At 42.9% G+C, this 25,238-nt stretch overlaps 1 long non-coding RNA gene across 6 annotated transcripts in view; it reads right to left on the bottom strand.

The window, feature by feature from the left end:
* Nucleotides 1-286: 286 nt before the first annotated feature.
* Nucleotides 287-25,238, bottom strand: part of LOC106997068 (uncharacterized) — a 35,454-nt gene continuing 10,502 nt past the window's right edge. For 3 of the 6 annotated variants that reach the window (XR_013413620.1, XR_013413619.1, XR_013413621.1), the window contains exons 4-7: nt 18,123-18,240; nt 4,467-4,548; nt 2,087-2,210; nt 297-423 (exon numbers count right to left, since the gene is read on the bottom strand). This is a non-coding gene — a long non-coding RNA (uncharacterized LOC106997068). Of the gene's footprint in view, nt 424-2,086; nt 2,211-4,466; nt 4,549-18,122; nt 18,241-25,238 lie in introns of all 6 variants that reach the window. The other 3 variants (XR_013413623.1, XR_013413622.1, XR_013413624.1) reach the window with 3 other exon arrangements.

Below are 25,238 nucleotides of genomic sequence, written 5' to 3'. Positions count from 1 at the left end.
GGAAGTATTATCAGTGTACACTGTGTGCCTTACTGGGGAAAACATTTATAATAATCATAACAGTGTTAATTTTGGGTAGTTACTTAATTTTAAAAAATACAATATAATTACATTGGAAGAATAGGGGAACAAAAGTGCTCAATCTTCATCTTTCATAGGAGGAAGTCAAAGTTTCTGCCTAATCTGCAAAATCAATACAAAAGCATATTATTTAGATACCTGGGGAAACATGCAGAACTTTCAACTAGCCGTGCCAGTTGAAAATGGGACTGGTTTCTCTGATGAGAATGGTTGGGTGGGAAATGGTAATCTGTCAGACCACAGGGAATTTTTCTAGTCAACAAACTCCAGACGTTGTGATTCTTTTCCTCCTGGTTCACTGGGTTCAGCCAAAGTCCTCCCTAGAGGATTGCCAAGTGTAAGCTGTGAGGAGACACACAATGAATTTCATTTGAACTTTGTTTCATCTTTTCTTTTTCTAAGCCAAAAATGTCATAACAAATAGAAAGGAGACAGAGTAGATGCAGATATGTGGGGGTGTTAGTGCAGAGGGTCTATCCCTTGAGCCTTTCTAACCAACACGAAGAACTGCAAGTGGCTTCTCTACTGACCCAATGGACTGGGCATTTCCCACATGTTCGAATGAATGAAAGAGTGAACAAACGAACAATAGTAAAGCCCATTATTCTTCATGCGCTGTGAGTGCCTAACACACATTAGGAACTACTCTGCTTGGCTCCAGCACTTCTATCTGATTCACTCAGCATTTTAATGACCTCTGTGTTGTTATATACGAAGCAGGCACCACTGATGTGCAAGGTATACTCCCCATCTTCAAAGGTATTACAATCCATTTGGGGAGGCAAAATGTGAATAAAGGAAAATTTAAACCAGTGACCACAGACAGCCAAATTGTGGGTGCAGAGGAAGGAGCCATTGTGGGCCTGGAACCCACCCCCAGAATGTGGGCCTGGTGTGGAATGGACAAGGTTTCCCAAAAATCGCTGCAAATCCTAGAGTATTTCCCACATATGTGTTCATGCTGAGGATGGGAATATGGGAAGAGAGTGTGACACCAAGTGACACTTGTTAACAAAAGTCAACAAAGAGCAAATGTGGTTGGCTTCCCGCAAGCATTCTCACGTTTCTCTTGGTGCTTTAACTCTAAGGCAGAGAAATAGTCATTCTCTTTCCTTCTCTGCCAGGAGGGCAGTGGGAGGGGCACTGGCCAGCTGCCTGTCCCTCTCACTCAGAGTGACTACAGAAGTCAATTGATTCCCTACTTCCCCTACTCCCACCCCCACCACCAACCTTGGGTACTTCTTCCCATTGGAACAATGATTAAACCATTGTCCATCAGTAACTGAGAAACTGTTCCCTGATCTGGACCCCTTTTTTTGGTGTTTTCTAGCGCTGGAATTCTGTGTCTCCTCTCCTGTATCCTCAGGAAACCACCAGGTTCAATGTGGGCCCCATTAGTTAATATCAGAGCAGCCCCTTCCTAGTTGCAGGAGGAGTATCCTAATGGAGGAGAACTCTTGGTCTCACTCTGCAATTGCTCAGACTTCCAAGTGTAGAGCCTTCACTAAAGGCATTTCTTTAGCTCTGGCTACTTTGCTTTTATTTACTCATAAAAATATCAGGAGGTGCAATACACTTTCAGTTTTATAAATATTCCTTTTTAGCAAAATGTATACTCTTTGCACTTCAACCTCTCTGACTTTGGGAAATAAGATGACTATAAGAGGAGCACAGTCTTTAAAAGGCTCCTGCACTCTGTGGGACGGTTACTTCCAGAGACATGGCTGCTTGTGTGCATTTTGGAGTGCTCAGCTCTAACTACATGCATCTAGAACAGATGCACACAGGAGACCCTCAAAAAATATTTTTAAAAGAATAAGAAATTAGGCCGGGTGCAGTGGCTTATGCCTGTAATCCCAACACTTCGAGAGGCTAAGGTGGGAAGATCACGAGGTCAGGAGTTCAAAACCAGCCTGGTCAACATGGTGAAACACTGTTTGGCTCCAGCACTTCTATCTGATACTACTAAAAATACAAAAATTAGCTGGGCATGGTGGGCACGCACCTGTAGTCCCAGCTACTCGGGAGACTGAGGCAGAAGAATCACTTGAACCCAGGAGGTGGAGGTTGCAGTGAGCAGAGATCACACCACTGTACTCCAGCCTGGGTGACAGGGCAAGACTCCGTCTCTAAATAAATAAATAAATAAATAAATAAATAAATAAATAAAACCTTGCACCTGAGAGCTGTAAGCTTATCCTACCACAATATGAGAGAGTGTTGGCAATTTCTATTTGGTAGTCTGTTCACATGGGCTTGTCCATCCTGTGAACTTACATAGACTCCACCAATTTGTTTGAGGCTGCCCTGGGAACGTATGCTGATTAACCAAGTGGCTCTATGTTCAGGTATAGGGAGAAAGGCCTCTCTTCTTGCTCTTTCCAAATGAACTACTTCTTGAGATCAGCACCAGGAGGACAGGGCTCCAGCTGTCATTTTCCATGAACCACGCAGGCCCTCTAGCATGGATTTGGCATGTAGGAAAATCTCCATGAGTGCAGAAAGTAGCTGAAGAAGTCACAGGAAGAAGATCCCCAGAAGCCCTGGCCCAAATATGCTCCATTTAAGGATTCTGTTATGGAGGCTTAACATCAACTATGTGTCAGTGGTAGACAAGACAGACAAAGCTCTGCTTTCAAGGAACCTACAGGCACGTGGAAGAGCTGGAAATTGCAGGTCCTATGGAGGCACAGAGAGGAACATGTGGCCCAGACGGCCACAGAGAAAGTAACCACTAAATGCTGACACCTAAAAGATGGGTAGCAATCATTAAGCCAAAGCAGGTGGGCAAGGAGAGGGTTCTCAGCTGGGAAGCAGCAGGTGTCAAGGCCCGTAGATGAGAGATGCTGTGATGTATTTGGGGTAAACCTAGAACAGAGAATGCAAGGGGAGGAAGCAGCCAAAGATAAGGGGAGGTAAAAGATGCCAGGGGAAGATCACATAGGGATCATGTTAGAAGGTTTGCCTTTATCCTGGGAGAAATAGGGAGTCACTGAAGTAATTTAAGCAGGGAAGGGACATGATCAGATTTGCATTTTAGAAATATCCAATAGTGATTTGAACCAGGGGAGTGGCAGTGGAGATGATGAGAAGCAGCAGAATTTAAGAATCATTTAGGAGGCAGAATTTATGGATCATGGAAACTGAATGAGATGGATGAGAGAGGGGGGGAAGTCAAGACCAAGCTGCAGGTTTCTAGCACAAGCAAGTGGGAGAATGGAGGTGACATTCCTGAGCTAGAGCTCGTAGAAGAAAAGCAGGTTTGAAGAAAGCGGGAAGACAACGATTTTATTTGAATTGGTTGAATCTGAGTCACCTGTAAGACATCCAAGTGTAGATAGATGTCCATCACATGGTTGTACATTTGGGTCTGAATCTCAGCAGAGAATCTGGGATTTGGGAGGCATCAGCATAGAGATGGCTGTGAAAGCCATGAAAGTCAGTGAGTGGGCAGGGGGGTGTAAACTGGTTAGCTGATGGATTAATTGGTTGGTTTAAAGGCAATACAGATAGTTAATACTAGCTCTCCAGCTGAAGAATCAGAGTACATTTCAAGAAGATCAGTTTAACATTCCAAGGCTAGAGCTTAACCAAGACCACACTAACTCTGTTTAAGGGCCTAGAGCTGCACTACCCAATACGGCAGCCACTAGCTGCATGTGCTTTCTTAAATTTAAATGAATTTAAATTTAATTTAAAACTCACTTCCTCAGTCATACTTGCCACCTTTCCCGTGCTCGATAGCCACATGTGGCTACTGACTGCCATATTTGGCAGCATAGATATTACAGAACATTTCCATCATCACAGATAGGTCCATTGGACAGTGTTGCCCTAGAGTTATTTGTATTGTCAAAATTAAGGGCTGATGCAAACACCACAAGCACGGTGCAGCTTGAATTAGCAGAGGAGGGCAGCAAGATGATGCATGTCCTTCCCAAGCCACTCATCACCCCAAGAAAAATATGCTTAAACCAGGCATCCCTGCATGCAGCCTATCTTGTGCTCCAGGAGAAGAAACCCCTGCAGCTCTACCTTTTGCTATAGACTTTGAGACTGAGAGGAGGCGGCAAAACCTAACCAAGGATGTGACTGGAGGCTTTTGTGGGAAGGAAGCCTCTTAGTGGAGATGAATCTCCGGCCAGCTGATCAAAGGTCCCCCTTCCAGGGTTCTAGAGGAAGCGAGCCATGGAAATTCCTTAGGCAGGGTAGAAGCCCTGTGCCCAGTGACTTGTTGCCAGGAACCCAGAGAGATTCATGTCATCCAGGGGACAGTGCTACCAGGGTCTCCTCAATGATAAAGCACATTCTATGCTTCTTTTCTAAATTAAGCTTTAAAACTTTATTGACAATGTTATATTAATGATATAAAAATTTAGACTCACAGGACATTGGAAGTCATCTGGTTTTCTCCTGACACAGCTGGGAGAGATGACCCTTCCTCTGCTGGTCCTCCAGTGACCTCCCCTGTGGAGGATTTATAATTTAGATAGATAGATGTGTGTGCGTGCATGCGCGTGTGCGTGCGTGTGTGTGAGAGAGAGAATCTCTATTGGTTGTTTCTCTGAATACCACTGAATAACGCACACAGGTAATATCCAGCTCAACCACGTTCTATTTCATAGCAACATGACAATCCAAACCCATGCTGATGGATATTTGCGCTGTTTGTTACAATGCCACAGTGAACGTTCTCAGCCATGTCTCAGTGTGTGCAAATGCACTTCTAAAATGCATTCATAGAAGTGGAGCTGCTGGATCAAAGGGCATGGACATTTAAATTTCATTAGATGTTGCTAATTTGCTTTCCAAAAAGTTGCACCAATTTACATGCTACTAACCAGGAATAAGAATGCCTGTTTTTCCATTTAAGAAGTGGTTGGTTGGTTGCTTAGTTTGCTGGTTGAAGATGGGCAACACTTAAGCATGATGAAACGAAAGAAAGGGGCAGGAGAACTAGAGAAAGAGAAGGTTATAGAAAGGGAGAAGCTAGAGGAGAAAGAGCACAGAGTGCAGGTGTAGGGATTCACCCTGGAGAGGAGGAGGGACACTCCTTCCATCACAACAAAAAGAGGAGAATGGGGTGGAGCTAGTAAGTTTGTAAGTTTGGTGGCAGGAAGAGGCTTTTATTTTTTCTGAAAGGTAAAAGGAATGAGTGGTTGCTTAAAGTGACGGTGAAGGAATTAGATTGGGAGGTTGGCGAAGAATAAATATTAAGGTAACCACCATGAAGAATAGGAGGGAAAGTTGACTGGTAAAACAAAGAATTATTTCCAAGCAGTATTTAAGTTCAATCGTTTATTTTTAGCCAAAACAAAAGTTTTCAACAACACTTCCACTCAGTTTCCATCAATCCATCCCTCCCTCCTAACAGAACACAATGGAGGAGCCACTTGCAGGCAGGCCTCCATCTGAGAATCCCTCAAGACCAGGAAGGTAGGTGGGGACCTTCCCAAGGATGGAAGTTAAGCCCCCACTGCAGAGTTCTTTGTGTACCAGAGGCATCCAGGTTCCCCCAACTCTATAACCAAGGGCCTCTCTCCACTTGGTTACAGAGGCACCTATGGTGTGGGTTCAGGATGTCCTCAAAACATCTCCCCCGTCACTCCTGAAAACTCACCTCAGAGAACTAAGAGTTGGTCCTTGCTTCTTGTTGAGCTGCACAACAGATGTCCACTGTGGCCTATATTCCTTAGTAAGGACTAAGATCTCTTAGTCCAGTCCTATTGTCCAGCCCCCTCCCCAACAGTTCATCCCATACTAACTCTGATCGTGCTGCTGCACTCCAACCTGGGCTACAGAGTGAGACCTTGTCTAAAAAAATAAAATAAAATAAAAAATAAGACACCCATCAATGACCCCCTGGGACAGTGGAGCAGGCAGCAAGTGGAAGGACCTTGTAGACAGGTTGCCTATGTGCTGCCAAGGGCAGGTCAGAAGGAGGGAGCCCAACATGCTGCCTTCGCCTTGAAGATCCTTGTTTCACTATTTGGCCCTGCCAACACATAGACATTAGATACCCACATGTTTTTTTCAAATGAACAAACCTAAAATTGTATTTATTTACTTTTCAATGAATTTGAATCCTCCAGTGGTACTGCATCACATGGATTCTGTGCCCAATGGCCTTAGCGGGAGGGTTACTTTGGAACTTGGCACAAACCACACTGTTCTTTCCTTGGGCACAAGTTACCTTTCCCCAGATGACTCTGGTTTTGTTTGATTTGCGGCCAGGGCCACTGTGTTGTTCTTTGCACATATAAGTACATCTCTTTCCCAAATAAAATTCAGTTTCATCTCGGGCATAAACACCTTCAATTTCAAGAACAGTTGTGTGCTCCCTCTGGTTCAGAGATGCCGCTTCTAGCAAAAGTGGCCTCAGGGCACAGCCTTGCAGACATGTTTGCTGTTTCAGAAGCCCTGTTCTCATGGGCCTCCCCAGGCTCCAAGAGGCAGAAATAATGAATTTGATATCTTTTGATAAAATAAGTATCTCTCTTTCATTAGAGAAGAACAAAGTACTCTCTTACACAATGTATCCCAAAATAAACTGTTTTAATTGCTGAATCTAAGATGTAGTGATACATGTAGTCCTAAGTCTTACTCCATTTCCTTAAAACTAGCTTGAATTTCCAGAAGGTTGGTGCCCTACTATTCGTGATGAAAAATTAACACTACATACACACAAAAAATAGCTCCACTAATAATTCCACCAGAGAAAAATTACTTCACTTCTCACTACTGAGGTTCTGAAAGACAGCATATCTGTTTACCTGGACATCTTCCTAAATTTCATAATTAATCCTCAAATGATGTATGTAAAAGTTCTGCAGGTCAGTAGGAGGAAACAGAATTGAATTTTATAAAGTATTAAGATTGCTCAAGATATGGCCTAAGGCCATACTCCCTTGGGCTCTGGAGGATCATGTTCTCAGGCAAAGTAGAGTTAGGGTTGGAGAGAACTCAAAAAGGATATGAGGGGTGTAGCAGGATGTGGTCATTGTGATTTCAGAGGCCTCATCCCCCTTGAGTCAGTAATAATTACAATACTAACCACTCATGGGGTACTTTTGAAACCTTAGAAGCCCCTCAAAGCCCCACCATGGGTCCAGTGCACTGGGTTGCTAAGAAAGGTCATTTTTATAAATATCATGTAACCTGATGTGCTCTAAAGTGGTAGACGGCATGGGGGAGAAGGAGCTCCATCCTGAGTGAGTGCTAAGTGTTGCAGTCATACCCTCCTCACTGAGGGTACTCTGCATCCACTCTGCCTGTCCACAATTGACAGCAGGGCAGTCAGTGAGCCTCTGAAGACACAGTCTGAACAAGTCACACCTCTACCTGAACATTTTAATGGCCCCACACCACGCTTAGAACAAAGGCCGAATGCCTAATACTGTCTTTGGAACTTGGTATCTGTCTTAGTCCATTTGAGCCACAGTAACAAAGTATATTAGACTGCATAACCATCAAAGAAAAAAAAACTATTGGTCACAGTTCTCGAAGCTGAGAAGTCCAAGATCAAGGCACTGGCAGATTTGGTGTCTGGTGAGGGCCACTTCCCCATATGCAGGAGTCTTTTCACTGTAAGCTCACATGGCAGAAGAGAAAAATGAGCTCCCTGGGTGCCTTTTATAAGGCACGAATTCCATTCATGCAAGCTTCTCTTAATACTCATTGCATTTGGATTCGATTTCAACATATGACTCCGGCAGGGGAACATTCCCATCAGAGGGGTATCTGACTCCTGCCCACTTGCCCACTTCACCTTCCCCGTCCTGTTCCTGCCACTCTGGCCTTCTATGAGCTCCTCAAGCATTGCAGATGGGCACCTTCCCACCTCAGAGCTCTGCACATGCTGTTCCCTCAACCCAGGGCGCTCTCCCTTCCCGACCTCCTTACCTTGCCGAAATTTTAGGAAGCTCTTTTATCTTGACTGGATTGCTTAATGTTAGTCTAATGTTTAAATTGTCCAGTTGAGATAACAGGGTCCCCTTTAGTGCCATGAGTCTATGATTATTCTCTTTTTCTGGAGGCCAGAGATGCAAAAGCTAAAGTAATCAAATTACTGTTAAGTTATAGAGAATAAAATTCAAGAGTAAACCTTTATTGTGTTAGGGGTAGAAAATTTGCATGTTAATTATACCCTGTACTGGTGGGGAATCAAGCCAAATGTTACATTTACAAAGGATGGTACAGCACTATGCCATTTATTCATGTGTCAAGTGTATTTTGAGAACCTGTGATGTACCTGTGCCAGGTATTAGGAAATAGCATAGTGAGCAAAACAGACGTGGGCCTTGCCCTTATGGAGATCACAGCTCAGTGGGAGAGGAAGACGTTAATCAAATAATCATACACATAACTGCACAACTGCCTATTGTGATAAATTCTCAAGGGAAAGGTTCTGAGAGAAGTAAACTAATCTGGGTGGGAAGCTTACTGAGAAACAGGCCGTTAAGCTGAGACCTAAAGCAGGAGTGTGAAACAAGGCAAGGGGACCAGCCAGTGCCACCAATGACTTGCAGGAAGCCCAAAGCCTACCTTCCTACCAACACACAGAGCCCACCCAACACGGCCAGAGCCAAACACAGCTGTGCTCTCCTTCTCTCCTCACATAGACAGAAACAAGTGTGCATCCACACCCGACGTTGGCAAGTAGACATAGCCCAAAAGAAGGAGAAACCCCACATGGATTACACTTCTCTTGTTACCACAATCAACACAAAATTAAACACAGCAGTACATCTACTCTCTTATTATGACTTCCTTTTTTATTGAACTTTATTTTAGTTGTTCTGTTATAAATATTATGAACTTTTTACAAGTTCAAGTCTTTCAATGAACTATAATTATCATTTTCAGGGCCACGTTCACATTTCCAAAGGCAAGCGGAAGCTCTCTAGGTCAATGCCTATGTCCTTTCACCACGGCTCATAAACCACTTGAAATCATTATTTTGCTTCAGATCAATCCTGATATCTTCTCCAACTAAGACAGGAAATCAGCTTCCCTGCAAGAAGCCCTGGCTCCTTATAGAGACCAAATTCTGAGCAGGGGGCGGGGGCGCACAAGAGAGTGAGCAATGGCCAAGCACCCCCACTACTCTCCTGCATCAGTAGCGGTGCTAGAGTGAAGGTGTGTCTTTGAGGATTTGCATTCTCAATAACGCTCTGATTTAACAGACCAAGTTGTTGTAACCTACTTTTCTGATAGGACGAGATTTCATTGACCATAACGTTTTTACTTTTTTGCTCTTTCTTTCCTCAGGGAAACTGAGTCTGAGAGAGCCTGTATGACATGTCCAGGATGCCATCAGCAAGCAGTGGGATGCCATTTCAAACCTGGTCTAATCACAAAGCTCATGTTCTCTCTATTACAAAGCATTTTGTGAAACAGAAGCTACAGTTCTGGTCATTCATTCACTTATCCCATAAATCAATCTTCCTTTACAGCTTAGGACTCACCTTCTTCCCTTCTCCATCCTGTCTCATGGTCATAAGATGATCTAAGTGGGTCTTGCCCTTCCTGAACATGCTGCCAAATTTCTTTTAATTTTTAAATATTTGAATAGAGATAGGGTCTCACTATGTTGGCCAGGCTGGTCTCAAACTCCTGGACTCAAGCAATCCTCCTGTCTCTGCCTCCCAAAGCATTGGGATTATAAGCATGAGCCACCATGCCCAGCCCACACTGCCAATGATGAGAAGAAAATGTTCCTAGAATGGCATTCAAGGAAGGTTTTCAACAAAGAGCACTTTTATAAATTATTTTTATGGCCGGGCGCGGTGGCTCAAGCCTGTAATCCCAGAACTTTGGGAGGCCGAGGCGGGTGGATCACGAGGTCAGGAGATCGAGACTATCCTGGCTAACACGGTGAAACCCCGTCTCTACTAAAAATACAAAAAACTATACAAAAAACTAGCCGGGCGTGGTGGCGGGCGCCTGTAGTCTCAGCTACTCTGGAGGCTGAGGCGGGAGAATGGCATGAACCCGGGAGGCGGAGCTTGCAGTGAGCCAAGATCACGCCACTGCACTCCAGCCTGGGAGACACAGCGAGACTCTGTCTCAAAAAAAAATAAAATAAAATAAATAAATAAATAAATAAATTATTTTTATGCATTAAAGAATTATTCTCTCAGGCAATCACACTGGCTCATACTTCAAGGTCAAGATCAGGATGAGGAGTAGAGGATAATAATAACGGATATCACCTGGGCAGTGTACACCAGCAGAGCAACAGTAAATGAGGATCCAAACCCTGGCAAGCTCTGAATATCAGAATAAATGATCTGCTCCTTCCTCGCAGAACTGGCCTGTGGATCAAACAAGAGCCCTATAGCTCTTAGCCCAGCACCTGGCACAGATCAAATACTTGGAAAATGCCCACCATCATTGGAAGCATTACTTCTTTCTGAACCACCCAGCTTCTTGAGCACCATGTGTACAGTATTATGATTGGAGCTGGAGTTAGTACAAACAAACATTCCTGCCTGTCAAATAGCAAAAATAATGGTTTCAAAAACCACTTTTCTTGAGAGAAACTATTTGTTGTTTTGAGTTAGAGGAAGATGAGCTGGCCTAGTGAGGAGACAGCCAGCGTGGAGGAATGGACCACCTTGGGCCTCCTTTGTGGAAAGCTCCTACCCCTCCTCTCTCAATGCCTAAGAAAAATAAACGAGTCAAAAAGCAACCGCCCTCAGAACTACAGTGGATGAAAGTACATTTAATGGATATCTTTACCAAGAATTAAGTGAAATGGTTTAAGCATTTAGGATAACTTGACTTTATCAAAAGTCAAAGGAGATCTTGTTTTTAGTACATTTTTAAAAAAGACTTTACCTCACCCCAATCCTAATTCCCCCCAATACCGCACAGTTTACTTACTTTGGTTTCTTCATTCAGAGTGATTATACTCCCAAATTGGGGCCTACAAAAGCCTTTGGAGGCCTTCCATCTTTAAGATGGAAGATTAAATAAAATTCCAATCAGCTCAGTAGAGTGTGGTAATGTTGTAGTGGAGAAAATTAAAAGTCCCTGTCCCACATACTATAAAAATCTTCTTCTTTGAAAAAAAGCAGAAGGAAAACACTAGCCAAAGCTGATCTCAGTTTCTGTAGACAATGGCACAAATTGATGATAAACAAGTCAATTCAGTTCCCATTTTCTCAAATACAGAATAAGTTTGCTGAGACAGCTCTGAATAACCTAATTAATGATTGCAGATAATTTGATAGAATTTTTTAAATATAATTTAAAAATATATATAACCAATGTCTATCAAGTTCAAAAGCAGTGTTTGAAATAGGCACTAGTTCACACATTACAGTGAAAATCTAAGTTATAGTGTGCAAATATATCTGTTTGCATATATAAGAAACATACACATATAGTTGTATGTATATGTAATTATAATTGGTACCTCTGTATCATCAATCCAAGTGTTCATATAGGGATTAGCCTCTCAAATTTCTAATAAATGCAACACAAGTTTTGGAACTCCCTGTGAAGCCCCCTCTATGAAAAGGAGGCTAGAAAAATTATACACATAAATATACATTTTCCCTCAACACCATGGATGTCAAGGGAGTTTGTAATCTGCCTGCTGCTAAGGATAAAAAAGAGTAAGTTTTTCACATAAAATCAAACCCCCAAACCTATTCCACTTAAGGAAATGGTATTCACATTTACATTTTCTGCAGATTACAGGAATCCTTACTCAGAAAATTAAACTGAGAGCTAGGCAGGGACCCAGAAAGCCCTGTGATCTAACGAAAGGCAACCACCTTGTAAGAACACTGTAAACAAAGTGAGACCTCAAAAATGTAAAATAATGGAATCATGCACCTCACATTAGAGACATATTTTTGTCACATTTGAAGCATTTTTGAAAAAACTGAACATTCATAAAGCTTGAACACTGAATGAACATCAAAAGGAATCTCAGTAAATAAAAACTCAGTATCATTCAGATCAAGTTCCCAAGCCATAATAAAACACAATTAAAAATCTAAAACAAATAAAAAATGAACCAACAGATTTGGAAAATAAGAAATACTTTTCTAAATATTTCATGAGTTAAAGAATAAATCATTTTAAAAATAACAAAATACTATATTTAGAAATGGATACCAAAGAAAACTCTACATATCATATGGAATGCGGATAATGCAGAACCTAGAGGAAATAATTCAGATATATTTGAAAAAAAGAAAAATTTAAAAACTAATGATCTAACAGTTCAAGAAGTCATATAACTAATAAATAAAATGGAAAGAACAAATATAAGAACTGAAATGAATGAAATAAAAAACAAAGGTAACTAAATAGATTTAACAGACAGACACAGTAGCTCATGCCTGTAATCCCAGCACTTTGGGAGGCAAAGGTAGGAGGATCATTTGAGACCAGCCTGGGCAACACGGCAAAACCCCATCTTTACCAAAAATACAAAAGTTAGCTGGGCATGGTGGCAATGTGCCTGTAGTCCCAGCTACTCAGGAGGCTGAGAGGCTGGAGGATTGCTTGAGCCTGGGAGGTCAAGGCTGCAGTGAGCCATGATCATGCCACTGTACTCCAGCCTGAGTGAGAGTGACATCCAGTCTCAAAAAAAAAAAAAGGAAGCTATATAACTAATACACAAAACAAAGTAGAAGTAAGGAGCTAATAAATGCAGGAACAGAAATGAATGAAATAAGAAAACAAAGATAATTAAATAGATTTAATAAAACCAAATGCTGACTCTTGAAAAGACTTATAAAATAAATAAAATCTTCACAAACCTGGCAAATAATAAATAAGAAAAGGCACATATCAACAATACTAAAAAATAAAAATTCAATATAAATACTGGCATAGAGAATTTTAGAACCTCATGAAAGAATACTATGAATAACAATATTATAATAAAAATGTATATGAAGTACATAATTTTCTAGAGAAATATTTTAAAAACTCAAGATGAATAAAATACCTGAAAAGATCTGTAAGCATTTAGAGACAATAATTTAAAAATTTAATCAATTTTTTAAAAAATCAACAACTGGGGGCAAAGGGGTGAGAGGAGTTTATAGAATAACACTTCAGCATCACAAATTTTGAAAAAGAAAATAATGCATACATTGGGATGAACGATGGGCTTGCACTACCAAATGTTAACCCACATTATAAGTATATTAAATCCACATAATTATTATAAATGACTAAAATGCATGGTTCCATAATGAAAATAGACTATTCTATTCAGCTGAATAAAAGGTACAAGAAAAATCAACAACAAAAACAACAATCTTTCAAAATGATATACCCATGTTAGAAACAGTTTGGCAGCTTCTTACAAAACTAAAAATATTCTTATCATATGATTCAGCAATTGTGCTTCTTGGTGTTCACCCAAATGAGTTGAAAACTTACAGCCACACGAAAACCCATACATGAATGTTCATAGCAGCTTTATTTATCATAATTGCCAAAACTTGGAAGCAACCAAGATGACCTTCAGTAGGTCAACGAATAAAGAAATTGTGGCATATCCAGACGATGAAATGTTACTCAGTGCTAAAAAGACATGAGCTACCAAGCCATGAAAAGACATGGAGAAAACAAAATTCATATTACTCAATGAAAAGAAGTCAATCTTAAAAGACTACATACTATATGATTCCAACTATGCAACATTCTGGAAAAGGCATAACTATGGAGGCAGTAAAAGGATCAGTGGCTGCCAGGGATTGGTAGGAAGGGATGAAAGATGTTAAAGAATACATCATTTTCAACAGCACAAAGACTTTTTGGGACAGGGTAACTATTATGTATGATACTACAATGGTGAATATATGTCATTACACATTTGTCCAAACCCATAGAATATACAACACCAAGGGGGAACTCTAATGTAAACTATGTACTTTTGTTGATAATGATGTGCCAATGTGGGCTCATCAGTTGTAATAAGTGTACCACTCTGGTGCAGGATGTTGATAGTGGGAGAGGCTGAGGAAATATGAGAACTTTCTGTACCTTCTGCTTAGTTTTGCTATGAACCTAAAACTGATCTAAAAAATAAAGTCTATTTAAGAGGGAAAAAAAGAGCTACAATCTTTGAAGACGTTACAACTGTTTTACTAATCCTTTGAAGAAAGATAGCAAAGATCTTAAATAAAACATCAGCAATCTAAAACTGGCAGTGTACTACATTTTTAAATTTATGATTTATTCCCAGAATGAAACAATGGCTTAACTTCAGAATATCTGTCAATGTAGAAGCTAGCCTAACATGTTTTTTTTTTTTTTTTGAGACGGAGTCTCACGCTGTTGCCCAGGCTGGAGTGCAGTGGCGCGATCTCGGCTCACTGCAAGCTCCACCTCCTGGGTTCACGCCATTCTCCTGCCTCAGCCTCGTGAGTAGCTGGGACTACAGGCGCCCGCCACCGCGCCCGGCTAATTTTTTGTATTTTTAGTAGAGACGGGGTTTCACTGTGGTCTCGATCTCCTGACCTTGTGATCCGCCCGCCTCGGCCTCCCAAAGTGCTGGGATTACAGGCTTGAGCCACCGCGCCCGGCCTTGCCTAACATGTTAAAAAAGAAAAAATATATAATTATTTCAACAGATCTAGAAAACGCACTTAACAACTTTAAAGCCCATTCATAATTGGAAAATAAACTCGTAGCAAAGTAGGAAGAGAAGCTAAAGCTCATGAGTTCATCAACGATGTTCTCTAAAAGATTACAAAAACATTTAATGATGACACATTAGAAGAATTACCTTACAATTGGCCAGGCACAGTGGCTCACGCCTGTAATCCTAGCACTTTGCGAGGCCAAGGCAGGTGGATCACCTGAGGTCAGGAGTTCGAGACCAGGCTGACCAACATGGAGAAACCCTGTCTCTACTAAAAATAGAAAATTAGCCGGGCATGGTGGCTCATGCCTATAATCCCAGCTACTCGGGAGGCTGAGGCAGGAAAATCACTTGAACCTGGAAGGTGAAGGTTGTGGTGAGCCGAGATCGAGTCATTGCACTCCAGTCTGGGCAACAAGAGCGAAACTCTATCTCAAAAAAAAAAAAATAAAAATAAAAGAAGTACCTTATAATCAAGAAAAATTTAAGGATTTTCAATATCATTCCTTCTATTTAACTCAAGGTTTTAGCCAGGAAAATAAGGCCAGGAATAAATATAGAATGTAAAAGGTTTGGAAAGGAAGAAACAATCTTGCCATTAATTGCAAATGCCATTAATTTTTACAATGCTTTCTGTTGTTGGGTAACAACCACAAATTTAGCAGTTAAAAAAACCCACATTTATTATGGCACAGTTCTGTAGGTCAGAAGTCAGTACCACTACACAGGGTATCAGCAGGCTGAAATCAAGGTTGGGCTGAAATCAAGGCAGGGGTCCTACTTCTGCTCTCAGCTGGAGCTCATGATCCTCTTCTAAACTCATGTGGTTGGCAGAATTCAGTTCCCTGGGATGATAGCACTGAAGCTTCCATTTTCTGATGGTTGTTGCTTGGGGCCTGCTCTCAGCCCCCAGAAGCCGCCTGCAGTCCCTTCCCACTTGGCCTACACTGTGACAACTTACTTATTCAAAGCCATCAGAGAATCTCTCCCTTCAGTCACCTAGAACTATCTTAAATGGTACAGCATAATAATGGGAGTGACTATCCCATCATATTCACAGGTTCTACTGACACTCAAGGGAAAGGAATTATATGGGGTATGTACCTCAAGAGGTGAAAATCTTGGGGGCCTTAGAATTTTGACTACCTTAGTACAGAAAATCCAGGAGAGTGTTAAAAACTATTGTAAGATGATAGTTTGGCCAGGTGCAATGGCTCATGCCTGTAATCCCAGCACTTTGGAAAGCCGAGGTGGGAGGACTGCCTTACCTCAAGAGTTTGAGATCAGCCTGAGCAATATAGTGAGACCCTCATCTCTACAAAAAAATAAAAAATTAGCGGGGTGTGGTGGCTCGTGCCCATAGTCCCAGCTACTTGGGAGGCTGAGGTGGGAGGATTGCTTGAGCCTGGGAGGTCAAGGCTACAGTGAGCTGTGATCAGGCCACTGCACTCCAGCCTGTGTGACAGAATGAAGCCTTGTAGACTCCAAAGCTGGAGTACAGTGGTGCAATCACAGCTGCCTGCAGACTCAACCCCCGGGCTTAAGTGATCCTCCCACCTCAGCCTCCCGAGTAGCTGGGACTACAGGCATAAGCCACCATGCCCAGCTAATTTTCTTTTCCTTTTTTGTAGAAATAAGGTGGCACTTATGTTGCCTAAGCTGTTCTCAAAGTCCTGGCCTCAAATGCTCTGCCAGCCTCAGTCTTCCAAAGTGCTGGGATTACAGATGTAAGCCAATGCACCCCACCCAGATATTTTTTTCATGAAACTTTTCAAGTACATCCTCAAATTAATGCAAGGAATAAACAGAAAAGAAGAGCTAAGAAAAAAAAAATTGAAGAAGAAAGAGGACGAGGAGCAGCAGGGAGAGCCAGAGACTCACTCTTCCAGATAATATGACTTACTATGAAAGCTAGAGATATTAAAAGGACATCATAGCATGGAATGGTCCAGACAGACAGACCAAAGAACACATCTAGGTACAGTTCCTCACACACATGAAAACTCCATTATTTATTTATCATACTTGCCTCTGATCGCTCAATTTAAATATACCAGCCATGTTCTCCTGGGACACTGACAGGTACACCTGGTACAAATTCTACTTTTAATGTTGTTTACCCCTTTAGAAAAGTTACTTCACCTGTTTTACTTCAATTAGTTGATCTATAAATGGTACAGCTGTGGGAATTAATTTTGATGATCTATACAAGCTCCTCAGCACAGCTGCCAGCATGGTGAGCAATAGTAAATGGTTGCTATTATTGTCATGGTGGTTTTTGTTATTGCTGTTACTACTACTATTTCTTCATTGCTATGCAGGGGTCTGAGTAGCACCTTACCATAGTTAGGCAAAATGCCGTATTAGTTAGGGTTCTCCAGAGAAACAGGCCAAGAGGATATATAGAGAAATTATTTGCAAGCCTGGGCTGCACTAATTACATTCCACAGACACTTGCAGATGTGTCCACAGAAGTCAGGGATGCTCTTACAAATGCAGGTCTCCACAAACAGCAGCCAACACAAACCACCAGGTAGAGGCCAGCCAGTATCCACTCCTCCATCTATGAGCACCCCTGCTGGCTGCAGGCCTCATGAGACAATTCTACCAGTCAGGAATGATGACATTGGTTGTTATACACCTAATGACTCTCATGTTCCAGCAGAATGTCCCCCCTTTTAAGTTCAATTTTACATATTTTTTAAGATACTACAAGTTGCAACATAGAATAAACATTTTAATTGGTATGACACTGAACTATTCAAAGAAAATTATGCAATAGAAAATGTAAGAAAACAATGTAGTAAACACTTAGTTACCTGTAACATAGACGGAGATGGAAAATGATAAACTGTATTTATTTTCAAACCATGTATATCAGTCTTATTTTATTTTCATAGGGTATTTGTTTCTAATCACCTTTGGTTATATTTGCCTGGTGTGTAAGACGTGTTAAGAATGGTACAGTCTTAGGCCATATGAAGGGCGAGGGGGAAACTGACTGGAAGGAGGCACTGAAGCATTTCTGGGGTGATGGGTGGGATGTGTATCTTGACTGGGGTGCTGTTGGCATGGATTATACAATTGCTTAAACTCATGGAACTGCATGTTTAAGATCTGGGCATTTCTCTGTAGGTATTAATTCAATTTTTTAAAAAGGTCACAGGTACAGGGACAAAAGTTAAAACACAAATTCTAAGAGGTTATAGTTGAAGGTACATCCTACGACTCTATTTCTTTATGTGATGGAATAAAATCTTGAAATATTTAGCAAATTGATCCGAACTCCCCAGGAGTTTACTAAAAATGGTGAAAGGAAGTGACTTAGAGACCTCTGAGTGGCAAAGAGAAGCCAATTGAGAATTAGTCCTTTGCTGGGAGTAAACCACCCACATAATTATAGGGTCAATGCCTCAATTACCTGTGCTTATTCAGAGTGGTATTGACCTGGTGGCATCATAGTCTTTCTGGAATATGCTTCAGCCACCAAGAGATTTTGATTTTTCATCAGCATGTGTCCAAAGCCTCTGGGGTTACCCCTAAGGATCAAAAGTCAAAATCCAATTAGATCTATTCCCTGGTAGCTGAACAAGAAAATAGAGATTATCAACTGACAGCTTGATGTGAATCTCAATGGATGTCTCAGGTGATGTGCCCCAGGGATCTGTGCCAAACATTTGTACTGACAATTTGGAGGAGGGCACAGAAGGTGTGTTTATCAAATAAGCAGAGGCCACAACACCTGGGTGAGATGACCAATAAGATGGGCCACAGGCTCACATTTCACATCACCTGAAAAGGGACATTGGCTTGGCCCAAGCCAATGAATTAAACTAAATTTAAAATAAATTGCCATTAGCTCAAAAGACCAACTGCCATGTACAGGGTGGAGGTGGGAAACCTGACCTGACAGAAGCTTATGGAGAACGCCCTGTGGTTTTAATTGGTCACACATGCATTATAAGCCAGTGTTGTGGACCAGTTGGTTAAAAGTTGAATGCTTTGATGGACAGATCCACAGTCTCAACACGGAGGATCTCCTTCAGCTCAAGATGCAGCATGTTCAGAGTGGCGGTGATGAACTGGAGCATGAGCCCAGAGGGGTACCAGGATGGTGGGATATAGATACCTTGTCTACCATAAACAATTTAGGAAATGGCATTATTCAGCCTGAAAGAGAGTAGACAGTGGTGACCAACCATTCCAGTTTTCCTGGGACTGAGGGAGTTTCCAGACCCAGAACTTTTAGTTTTAAATCCAGGATACTGTCTGGCAGACCAGGAGAAGCTGGCCACCGTAGGTCAAGATGAGAATGAGTAAGAGGTGCCAGGACACATTTGGACCAGGACACAGACTCTGATTTCCAAAGGTTGGAGGGGCTTATTTTCAGTCACACTACACAGGACCAGGGCAACTGTAGAAGTGACCCAGAGGCAGAGCTGGATGCAAGATAAGGCTGGCTTTGAGGCTCCCAAGGAGCTGTCGTGGATGAGTGAGCAGCACGCGCCAGGTCTGCCTGCGAAGGAGTTCATGACTCCCTGAGTACGAAGACCCCTTAAACACACACATATACCAGAAAATGCATCATGGTCAAAACCTCTACGTTCAGGGATGCTTTTAAAGGAATCCATATTCTATCAATCACAACAGTGTCTTCGTACATTTGAAAGTGCTTGAACACATTGTGTGGGAGACATGGGATTTATTCTTTCTGTACGGAATGCTCAGGCCTCAGTTCCCTTGCAAGCACTCTGAGCCCGCTACCCACCCAGTTCACCTTTTGAGTTTTCAGCCTCAGGGGAAATGGTGAGGCTGAACGGTGCCCCAAGATTCCTTTCAACTCTGTGATTCTATCATTTATCAATACTACACATATTTTTCTTTATAACGTATGTTGTTTTCCTCTGGTACTTGTTTCCAGTGCTGAAGTGTTCTAGAAACTGACATCAATCAAAATGATAAAGATACAATGTGAAGAGCACACGTATTTGCTACTCTGAAAAATCAAAACTCTAAGAAGAGGCGCCATGCCTGTTCTCATTCTGATAAGGAAAGCAAAGGAGGAGAACACAGGGAATAGTAGGCGGAGGAGCCCCATCCTGCAGGAGTCACCAGATAGAAGAGGGTGGGCACAGCAGGGGAAGAGGGGCTTCAACCCCAGCCCAGCCCTGGAGGAGCAGCTGTGTTTGCAGGGAAGGGATCAGGGAGGTTGGTGGAGATACAAGCCATGAGAGCCAGGGCCTTGAAAGTGGACAGGTGCCTAAGGCCTGACTCTAGACACCAAAGACAGGCCTGGGAATCAGAGCTAGAGAGGTTAAGAGTCCTGATGAGGGCCAGGGAGGTTGGACAGGCCTGGGTGTGAATCCAAGCTCTACCCTTCCTGGCTGCATGACTTGGGCATGTTACTAAAACCCTCTGAACCTTAGATTCCTCATCTGTAAAATGTCACGCCGAAGGCTTGGCATTGTGCCTGATCTGGAGTCAGTACTCAGGAAATGTTTGTTCGCGTGGCTGCTAGTCTGCTGATTCTCATCACCGTCATCAGTGGTGGGACACTCACATGTCACTTCCCAGTCACTTCTCTTCTTTCTCAGACTCCATGCTGATGGAGGCAGAGCCCTTGCAAGTAACAGAAAAATCTAACAAACAGGCAGAGTCTAGTAGGGGTTTGTTTTTCTCACATCAGAGGAAGTCTGGAGTTCAGCAGCTGCTGGGGTTGCCACTGGAGAGGCAGGCTCCTGCTCTCCTCCTGCTCCAACTTGCTCAGCATGGAGCCTGCCTTGTAGCACCATGGCTGCTGCACCTCCAAGCCTAGCATCTGCATTCCAGGAAGGAAGAAGGGGAAGGGTGAAGGGCAGAGGACAATAAGAGCACCCCAGCTGAGCCACACCTCCTTTTAAAGGTTTTCTCAGAAGCCCCACACAGAACTCTTGCATGCATGAACCAGTAGCAGGTCACACAGCTGCCCCTGGATACTGTGTCACTGGCACAGTATTTAGCTGGGCACATCACCACCCTACATGACCCTTGGATCTGGTCAGTAAGTATCTTAGTCCATCTGGGCTGCTATAACAGAATACCATAGACTTGAGTGGCTTATACAACAGAAATTTATCACTCATGGTTCTGGTGGCTGGAAGTCCAAGATCAAGGTGCCGGCAGATTCAGGTTCTGGTGAGGACCCACTTCATGGTTCACAATGCCTTTTTGCTGTGTCCTCACATGATGCAAAAGATGACGTGTCACTCTCGGGCCTCTTTCATACAGCCACTGGTCACCTCTCAAAGGCCCTACCTTGAGTGTCAGGAGTTTGAGACCAGCCTGACCAACATGGTGAAACCCCGTCTCTACTAAAAATACAAAAGTTAGCCAGGCGCGGTGGCATACGCCTGTAATCCCAGCTACTTGGGAGGTTGAAGCAAGAGAATCACTTGAACCCAGGAGCGGAGTTTGCAGTGAGCTGAGATCGCACCGGTGCACTCCAGCCTGGGTGACAGAGTGAGACTCCCTCTCAAAGAAAAAAAAAAAATGATCTAGGCTGGTGGTTCTGAGACTTGAGCATGAATCAGCATCCCCAGGAGGGTTTGTTGAGACAGACGACTGAGCCTCTCCCCCAGAGATTCTCATTCCGTAGTTCTGGGATAGATCTAAGATTCTGCATTTCTGACATGTACCCAGGTTGTGCTGATGCTGCCAGTCAGACCAGACTGCAAGAAGCGCTGGTTTAGGAAGTTGCAGGTGAGGTGATGGAAAAACTGTCTTTCTGTGTTTCCTCATCTCTGGGGCTTGAGGTCCTGGAAGGCAACCAGGCTAATGTGGGTACATCACCTTGAGTGTTAGGACTGAAACATGTTAATTCGGGAGGAACACAAAACTCAGACCATCACAGTAAGGAAGAAATGGAGAACAGATACTGCAGAAGCAGAGAGCAGAGTCTGCCTCGGCCTCCTTCTCTGGACACATCCACTTGTCACTTCTCCAGTTTTCACTGTTACTTGGGGGACTAAAAATCCATCAGTCCTAACAGCATGGTCTGAGTGTGCAGTCTCAAATAGGAGGCTAAGGCCATCAGGAAGAAAGGTGAGTGTGGGCCACGAGGCTGAGCCTTGGCAAGGAGCTCTGGGACTCCCAAAGCAAAAGTGGTTACAGTTAGCACTGGGCCCCAGAAATTTGTGTGTATGAAAAGCAGCACAGTTGGAAACAGAAAATGACTGGGTGTTTTTTCTCAAGATTTTGGTGCAATTGGCATAACTGTTAAAAAGAATGTTGTACCAGCCCTTCTGTTCTAAAAACAGAAACAAAATGACTGAAGAATGGTTCAAGAGGAAGCAGGCCTTACACAGAGTGGGTAATACTACATGGTTTGTGTAAGGATTAAGAAATACAAAAGAGCTGGTCCTGGTTACACAGTGCCTCATTCACCATTCTGACAATTCCGACTCCCTGTCTCCCAGTGACTGGAAGGTATCAGTGATGTACCCACATTAGCCTGGTTGCCTTCCAGGACCTCAAGCCCCAGAGATGAGGAAACACAGAAAGACGGTTTTTCCATCACCTCACCTGCAACTTCCTAAACCAGCGCTTCTTGCAGTCTGGTCTGACTGGCAGCATCAGCACAACCTGGGTACATGTCAGAAATGCAGAATCTTAGATCTATCCCAGAACTACGGAATGAGAATCTCTGGGGGAGAGGCTCAGTCGTCTGTCTCAACAAACCCTCTTGGGGATGCTGATTCATGCTCAAGTCTCAGAACCACCAGGCTAGATCATATCTTTTTTTTTTTTTTTTTCTTTGAGAGGGAGTCTCACTCTGTCACCCAGGCTGGAGTGCACCAGCGCGATCTCAGCTCACTGCAACCTCCGCTCCTGGTTCAAGTGATTCTCTTGCCTCAACCTCCCAAGTAGCTGGGATTACAGGCGTACGCCACCACGCCTGGCTAACTTTTGTATTTTTAGTAGAGACGGGGTTTCACCATGTTGGTCAGGCTGGTCTCAAACTCCTGACCTTAGGTGATCTGCCTACCTCAGCCTCCCAAAGCACTGGGATTATAGGCGTGAACCACCGTGCCCAGCCAATCATGTCTAATAGCAGGAAAATACTCAGTAAAAGTAACAGGTCAATGGTTTTCTAACACATATCACAGGAGAAATATTAAAACCACTAAAAAGTTCAGTCAGTCTTCTGGATTCTGTAGTATCTTAATGTGTTTAAAGAGAGTTTAGGGTATGAGGTATATTAGGAAAACCTTCTATAGGTCTGCAATTAAATCTACAATTTTTAAACTCTAATCACAGCATCTTAGAGCTGTCATGAATGTTATAGCAAGAAATAATTTATTTGCACAAATAAATTTTGTGGCCTGGCGTGCTGGCTCATGCGTGGAATCCCAGCACTTTGGGAGGCTAAGGCAGGTGGACTGCTTGAGCCAGGAGTTCAAGATCAGCCTGGGCAACATGGCAAAACCCCATCTTTACTAAAAACACAAAAATTAGCCAGGCATGGTGGCACATGCCTGTAGTCCCAGCTACTCAGAAGGCTGATGGGGGGATCACCCGAGCCCAGGAGGTGGAGGTTGCAGTGAGCCAAGATCACGCCACTGCACTCCAGTCTGGGTGACACAGCAAGACCCTACAAAAAAAAAAAAAATCTTAAGAGTTTTTGGTACCAAGTATACGGATAGGGAAAATATGTATCAAAAAGTTTTGCTAATTACTAATTGCTATTAACAATTACCATTTTTAGGCCAGGCGCGGTGGCTCAAGCCTGTAATCCCAGCACTTTGGGAGGCCGAGGCGGGCGGATCACAAGGTCAGGAGATCGAGACCACAGTGAAACCCCGTCTCTACTAAAAATACAAAAAATTAGCCGGGCGCGGTGGCGGGCGCCTGTAGTCCTAGCTACTCAAGAGGCTGAGGCAGGAGAATGGCGTGAACCCAGGAGGCGGAGCTTGCAGTGAGCCGAGATCGCGCCACTGCACTCCAGCCTGGGCAACAGCGTGAGACTCCGTCTCAAAAAAAAAAAAAAAAAAAACAATTACCATTTTTATAGCCCCGGTTCTAACGTTAATATGATATCTGTTATGGGCTCCATTGTGTCCCCCCAAAGTTCATACATATGTTGAAGCCCTAACCCCCAGCGCCTCAGAATATTACAGCATTTGGAAACAGACTCTTTAATGAGGTAATTTGTTAAAGTAAGGTCATTGGAGTGGGCTGTAGTCCAACATGACTGGTGCCCTTATAAGGAGACAAGGACACAGGCACACACAGAGGGAAGATGGTGTGAAGACACACAGAGAAAGGGAAGCCAAGGGGAGAGGTCTCAGAAGAAACCAACCCTGCCTACACCATGACACTGGACTTCTAGCCTCCAGAATTGGGAGAAAATAAATGCTGTCTGATTTGCCCAGTCTGTGGTATTCAGTTATGGCAGCTCAGCAAACTAATACAATATACGAAAGACTCTGCTCGTGATGAGTTGGGTGTCGCCCAGCAGTCACTGCTGTGGTAAGCATTTGTGCTGTTCCACATACCTCCAGCTCTCCACCTCCTGGAGAAGATGATGATATTGTACTTTCCCACCCCCTGAAGAAGTTAAGCACCACCTATAACATGCTTTTGTCAATAAAAGGTGAGCAGAAGTAACATATATCACTCCTGAACAGAAACTCTAAGGGCCTAAGCATAATTCACCCTGTTCTCTTTTTCCTCAGTTGTAGCAACAAGAAATGCTCCAGAAGCAGCTGCTCCACCAGCCTGCCCTGTGGAATAAGAACACTGACAATGCTATGGTAAAACCCCCAGCCAAGCCATAATGGACTTGTGATGAGAGCAACAAATAAACCTTTTTCATCTTAGGCCCTGAGATGTAGGCATCGTTTGTTATTGCAGCATATCCTAGACTACCCTGACTACCACATTAGTTTACTTACAATTCAAAATAGGAGTCATCTCATTTACCAAATTCCAGACATTCATTTGTTTCATTTAGCTCAGAACAATAAGCATATCAATTAAACTCTGATCTTTGGTGGTTTGGATTTTTTTTAACTTAAAATATCTGGTAATAAGGCCATGCATGATACATGCATGATGGTAAGAAGGCATAAGCCTTCTTTCAGAAGGTGGGAAGATGCTACTGAGATTAGCCCAAAGAAAGGACAGCTTAGCAAGGTTCTCTGCACCAGGTAGGCACAGGAAAAAGAGAATAAAACTACAGTGTTTCAAACTGGCAGTTCCCTCTGATTACCATGTAATTCTTCCTACACCCAGCACTTTACACAGAAGAGACTGAGCCAGTTTGAGCAGTTGAGCTGGGACTAGACCCCATGCCTTCTGACTCCCAGACAAGAGCTCTTTGCCCTGTACTATCCTTCTTAGTTCTTTAAGAATCAAAAAATGGAATTTCATTTTAGCCAACAATAGTATCTCCTTATCCTAAAGCCTCATCATAATTCTGATATTTACCACCGAAGAGAAAAACATGTTTACACTAGTATTTGTTTCAAAAAAAAAAAATCCAACCAACTCACCCTGC

This window comes from Macaca mulatta, chromosome 2 (genome assembly GCF_049350105.2).
Source record: "Macaca mulatta isolate MMU2019108-1 chromosome 2, T2T-MMU8v2.0, whole genome shotgun sequence".
In the NCBI taxonomy this organism is placed as follows: Eukaryota; Metazoa; Chordata; class Mammalia; order Primates; family Cercopithecidae; genus Macaca; species Macaca mulatta.
The sequence above is the reverse complement of the archived record's forward strand: the minus strand, read 5'-3'. Positions and strand labels throughout refer to the sequence as shown.